Source organism: Primulina huaijiensis, chromosome 14 (genome assembly GCF_012295235.1).
Source record: "Primulina huaijiensis isolate GDHJ02 chromosome 14, ASM1229523v2, whole genome shotgun sequence".
Taxonomy (NCBI): Eukaryota; Viridiplantae; Streptophyta; class Magnoliopsida; order Lamiales; family Gesneriaceae; genus Primulina; species Primulina huaijiensis.
The window spans coordinates 6,946,259-6,952,818 of record NC_133319.1 but is presented as its reverse complement, the minus strand read 5'-3'; the positions used below and the strand labels follow the sequence as shown (position 1 = coordinate 6,952,818).

The 6,560-nt window shown below is 29.1% G+C and overlaps 1 non-coding gene across 1 annotated transcript; it reads left to right on the top strand.

Moving 5' to 3' along the window:
- The first annotated feature begins 5,658 nt into the window (after positions 1-5,658).
- Positions 5,659-5,769, top strand: LOC140958141 (small nucleolar RNA R71). The gene has a single exon (XR_012171737.1). It is a non-coding gene; the product is annotated as a small nucleolar RNA R71 (small nucleolar RNA).
- The last annotated feature ends 791 nt before the right edge of the window (positions 5,770-6,560 follow it).

The window sequence follows — 6,560 nt, the reverse complement described above, 5'->3', positions numbered from 1 at the left end:
AAATATGTTTTCTGCAATTGTTAAATCACAGCATATGAATTTATAAGCGTAACATGCCAAAAGTCAATATTTGAACAGAAAATTATTATTATTAAAAGAAAATAAAAATGACATAAATTAAAACACATATATACAGCGTAGTTGTGATTGTGGCTCACATCTTCCTCTGATTTTACGTTCAGTAACGGCTTCAACGCCTTCTATGAGTCGAGGATATGCTTCCCATCCAATTTTCTTATAAATTGGCAAACAGGGTCTTTTAACGTCAGATTCCCGAGACGAAATTGTATATATATATTTACTTATCTAAACAGATATGCGTTACTACAGTAGGATCTTTATAAGGCTGATTCCACCGTCCATATTGATATTCCTCATGTTGAAATTGCCACCATAGTTTAAGAAGTTCATTTTGCACGTACCCACTAGAATGCGTATCAAGAACCTCTAGAAAATTATCCAAAGGCTCTTTACTCAGACCATTCTTAATGAATAAAATTTTATCTTCTCTATTCATTGATGCCATTCCAACATTTTTGCATTTCCCTTTACAAGTCCACCTTGCACATTTATGACATCCACCTATACGTTTAGCTTTTCGCTTCTTGGCATATGTGCTTTTACCAAATCTTGGCATATGTCTTATTATTATTTCACTTGCTTCCCCAACCAATCGGACTTTTGCTTCAATTATCAACCGGATATCATTCGGTATGCCATATGACATCATCAACCTTAGTCGCTCACATCTAGCTTTATAAATTTTTTTCAACTCATTATCAGGTAAACAAGCAAAGTATTTACGAAGATTCACAATACAAGCATCCATATTATTATTATTATTATATTTTTCAATTATTTTGGGAAAACTAAAAAAACCGACTTAGATAGTCACGGAGTACCGTTATCCGCCACTTAACCGGGAAATGAACTAGGATCTGCAAAAACAAAATAAAAATATCAAATAACTATTGTGGATCATATAAAGACATAAAATCATCATTAAGAATTTCATTTTCTATAAAAGGCTTAAGTCTTTGTCCATTAACTTTAAACACGTCCTTATTTTTAGGATTTTCAATATCAACAGCACCACGAGGATAAACAAATTTAATTATAAATGGTCCTGACCATCTCGATCATAGTTTTCCTGGAAATAAATGCAAACGAGAATTATAAAGTAAAACTTTTTGTCCAATTTCAAATGACTTTCTCATAATATTTTTATCATGAAAGGCTTTAGTTTTATCTTTATAAATCTTTGAATTTTCATATGCATCATTTCTTAATTCTTCTAGTTCATTTAATTGTAATTTTCTGAATTTAGATGCATCATCTAAATTAATATTAAATGCTTTAATTGCCCAATAAGATTTATGTTCAAGTTCAACCGGTAAATGACAATGTTTACCAAAAACTAACCTATATGGTGACATCCCTAATGATGTCTTAAATGCAGTTCTATATGCCCATAATGCATCAGTTAATCTTAAAGACCAATCTTTTTGATTTCGATTAACTGTTTTTTCTAAAATTTGTTTTATTTCTCTATTTGCAAGTTCAACTTGACCATTACTTTGAGGATGATATGGGGTAGAAACTTTATGTGTAATGCCATATTTTCTTAACAAAGAAGAAAATGATTTATTTATAAAATGACTTCTCCCATCACTAATTATTGCTCTAGGTATTCCATATCGACTAAAAATATTTTCTTTTAAAAATTTTATAACAACTTTATGATCAGTCGTTCTACATGCAATTGCTTCAATCCATTTTGAAACATAATCAACAGCGACGAAAATGTACGTATATCCAAAAGATAATGGAAATGGACCCATAAAATCTATCCCCCAACTATCGAATATTTCAATAATTATGATTGGATTTAAAGGCATCATGTTTCGTTTTGAAATTGATCCCATCTTCTGACAGTTTTCACAAGATTTGCAAAATAAATGCGTATCTTTGAATAAAGAGGGCCAATAAAATCCACATTGTAAGATTTTTGCAGCTGTTTTATTGGATGAAAAATGACCTCCACATGCTTCAGAATGACAAAATTTAATAACATTACTTACTTCATTGTCGGGTATGCATCGTCGAAAAATTTGGTCAGGACAATACTTAAACAAGTAAGGATCATCCCAATAAAATTTTTTAACTTCTATCAAGAATTTATTCTTATCCTGTGAATTCCAATGAGAAGGCATTTTATTTGTCACAATAAAATTTACAATGTTAGCAAACCAGGGCATAATAGTAGCATAAAACAACTGATCATCTGGAAAATTTTCATTTATTGGTATTTCATTATGAGATGATTCAGTCATTATTCTAGATAAATGATCGGCTACGACATTTTCTTTTCCTTTTTTATCTTTAATTATAATATCAAATTCTTGTAACAATAAAATCCACCGTATTAATCTTGGCTTAGCATCTTGTTTATTTGATAAATATTTTACGGCAGAATGATCAGTGTACACAATAGTAGTAGAACCAATTAAATAAGATCGAAACTTATCTAATGCAAATACTACTGAAAGTAATTCTTTTTCAGTAGTTGAATAATTTATTTGGGCACTATTTAAGGTTCTACTAGCATAATAGATTGCATACGGTTTTCCTTCTTTTCTCTGTCCTAACACAGCTCCTATAGCATAATCACTTGCATCACACATTAATTCAAATGGTAAAGACCAATCTGGAGGTTGTAAAATAGGTGATGTAATTAAAAGATTAATTATTTTTTTAAAAGCATTTTCACATTTCTGAGTCCATTCAAATTGTGTATCTTTTGTTAAAAGATTCGAAATTGGTTTAGATATTATGCTGAAATTTTTTATAAACCTTCTATAAAAACCTGCATGACCCAAGAATGATCGAACTTCTTTGACCGTTTTTGGTGATGTTAAATTAGCAATAACATCAACTTTGGCTTTATCAACTTCAATTCCTTTTTCAGATATCACATGACCTAACACAATCCCAGATTTAACCATATAATGACATTTTTCCCAATTTAAAACAAGATTTTTTTCTTCACATCGTTTTAATACTTCTTCTAGGTTTTTAAGACAATTTTCAAATGAGTTTCCAAAAACAGTTATATCATCCATAAAAACTTCTACAAATTCTTCAATCATATCACTGAAAATACTTAACATGCATCTTTGAAAAGTAGCCGGAGCATTACATAAACCAAATGGCATTCTTTTAAATGCAAAAGTTCCGAAAGGACAAGTGAAAGTAGTTTTTTCTTGATCTTCTAATGATATAGGTATTTGATAATACCCCGAATACCCATCAAGAAAACAGTAATAAGAATTTCCTGCTACTTTTTCTAGAATTTGATCTAAAAATGGTAGTGGGAAATGATCTTTTCTAGTTGCATCATTTAATTTTCTATAATCAATACACATACGCCAACTAGATGGAATCCTAGCTTGTAATAACTCTCCCTTTTCATTTTTTATAACAGTGATGCCTGACTTTTTAGGTACTACTTGTGTTGGACTTACCCATTTACTATCTGAGATTGGATAGATAATTCCAGCGTCTAATAGTTTTAATACTTCATTCTTAACAACTTCTTTCATATGTGGATTTAACCTTCTTTGTGGTTGTTGATATGTTTTAGCATTTTCTTCCAAATGAATTTTATGTGTGCAAATTAAAGGATTTATACCTTTTATATCTTTCAAAGTCCATCCAATTGCATTTTTATATTTCTTAAGTAATTTAATTAAATCTTCTTCTTGATTTGGTAGAAGAGTGGAAGAAATTACAACAGGAAATGTTTTATTTTCACCAAGAAATACATATTTCAATTCGAATGGTAAAACTTTTAATTCAAGTTTTGTATTATCATCTTTTTTAAAATTATTTTCAGACTCAAAACATTCTATTGAAAAAACTTCAGATTGTTGATTTAAGTTTTCTTCTTGTATATTTTCTTCCATAATTGTTTCAATTTCATTATCATATTCATTTTCATTAATACTTGGTTGTTTACATAAATTGAACACATTAAGTTCTAGAGTCATATTTCCAAAAGACAATTTCATTATTCCATTTCGACAATTAATTAAAGCATTTGAAGTTGCTAGAAATGGTCGTCCCAATATTACTGGAATTTCATTATGTACTTCTATTGGTTGTGTATCCAAAACAATAAAATCTACAGGATATATGAATTTATCAACTTGAACCAACACATCTTCTACAATACCTCTAGGTATTTTGATTGACCTATCCGCCAGTAAGAGAGTAACAGAAGTGGGTTTTAATTCTCCTAAATTAAGTTTTTCATAAACTGAATAAGGAAGTAAATTCACACTTGCTCCCAAATCTAACAAAGCTTTTTTAATTTTATTTTCTCCAATAATACATGAAATTGTTGGACAACCAGGATCTTTATATTTTAAACTAGAATTATTTTGAAGAATAGAACTTACTTGTTCAGCCAAGAATGCTTTCTTCTTCACATGCAATTTTCTCTTCACAGTACATAAGTCTTTTAAAAATTTTGCATATGAAGGTACTTGTTTAATAGCATCTAATAATGGAATATTTATCTTTACTTGTTTAAAAACTTCATAGATATCAGAATCATTTTTTTGTTTTTTATGATTTGTTAATGCATGAGGAAATGGTGGAGGTTTATTTGATTCATTTACTATTTCAGATGATTTATCATTCAACATATTATTTTTAGAATTTAAGGTATCATCATTCTCAAAAGTATCAGGATTATCATCCTTACTCTTTGATTTTAAATGATCCTTGTTTTCATTACTATATGGATCATTAACTATTTTACCACTTCTAAGGGTAATAACAGATTTTATTTGATCAATTTTTTCATTTTTTAATTCTTGATTTTGATTTTTAGGATTAGGTTGAGGTTGAGATGGAAATTTTCCTTTTTCATGAATATTAAGTGCAGATGCAAATTTTGCAAGAGTTTCTTTCAAATCAGTCATAGATTGACTGTTTTGAATATTGATAGATTCTTGCTTTTGGATAAATGCATGAATTACATCTTCAAAGTTTTTTCTTGGAGGTGTAACATAAGGAATATAACCTTGATGATTTTGGTTATTTTGAAAATATTGTTGTGAGGGTTGTGCATTATTATCATTCCTCCAACTAAAATTAGGATGATTTTTCCATCCAGGATTATATGATGTTGAAAAAGGATCTAGTATTGGTTTTTTATAATTGTTAACATAATTTGCTTGTTCATGGAGACATTCTTTAAATGAAGGTAATGTTGGACAATCTTTTGTAGCATGATCATGTGTATCACATATATGACAAACAATTTCTTGAATACTTTTTAATTGACCACTCTTTTTCATTTCTAATGACTCAATTTTTCTTGCTAAAGATGCAAGTTTAGCTTGAATATCTATATCATCTTTAAGATTATAGATACCACCCCCATTTGTTGAATTATTGATTTTAGTTGTTGGTGGTTCTATTGTGCCTATATTATCCCAATTTTGAGCATTTTCTGCTAATGAATCCAAATACTCCATAGCTTCATTTGGGTTTTTATCTTCAAAAGTTCCATTACACATGAATTCTATCATTTGCCTATCTTTAGGTATTAGACCTTCATAAAAGTGAGAAACTATTCTCCATGTTTCAAAACCATGATGTGGGCATGTATTAAGTAATTCTTTATATCTATCCCAACATTGATAAAATGTTTCTCCTTGTTTTTGAGAAAAAGTAGTAATTTGTCTTTTAAAAGAGTTTGTTCTATGGGAAGGAAAAAACTTTTTGAGAAATTGTTGTTGCATTTCTTCCCATGATCTTATTGAACTTGATCTCAAATTTTGTAGCCATGTTTTAGCTTTATCTTTTAAAGAAAAAGGGAAAAGCTTTAATCGAACTATATCCATGCTACAATTTTGATCATTATAAGTGTTACAAACTTCCTCAAATTCTCTTAGATGTAAATATGGATTTTCAGAATCTAAGCCATGAAAATTTGGTAAAAGTTGAATAATTTGAGGTTTAAAGTTGAAATTAGATGCATCAGGAGGAAAAACTAAACAAGATGGGGCACTAGTTCTAATAGGGTTCATATGGTGCCTAAGTGTTCTTAATTGATCATGTTCTTGATTATTATTATTATTGTTGTTATTATTGTTATCATTATCTTGATTATTTGAATTATCATCCATGTTTAAATTATTTTCAGATACTCGAATAAGTCTACCACTTTTTTTTCGACTCCAAATACTCATACAAAAAAAAAACACAATACTTATAAATAAAACATAATTAACAAATATAAACTTAATTTATACCTCCCCGGCAACGGCCCCAAAAACTTGCTACTACTTAAATTATAATTCACCCAAGTGTAGGTTGTCTGCAAGTAATATATTTCGTAAGTACGAGATCGATCCACAGAGAGGTTATTTTAAGTTTAAATTTATTAATTTATAGATTACCAAATGCAAGAACGAAGTTTACAAATTATAAATTTTGTCAAGGCTCGAGGATTTATTCTTGGTTTATGCAATATTGTTTAACTAAAA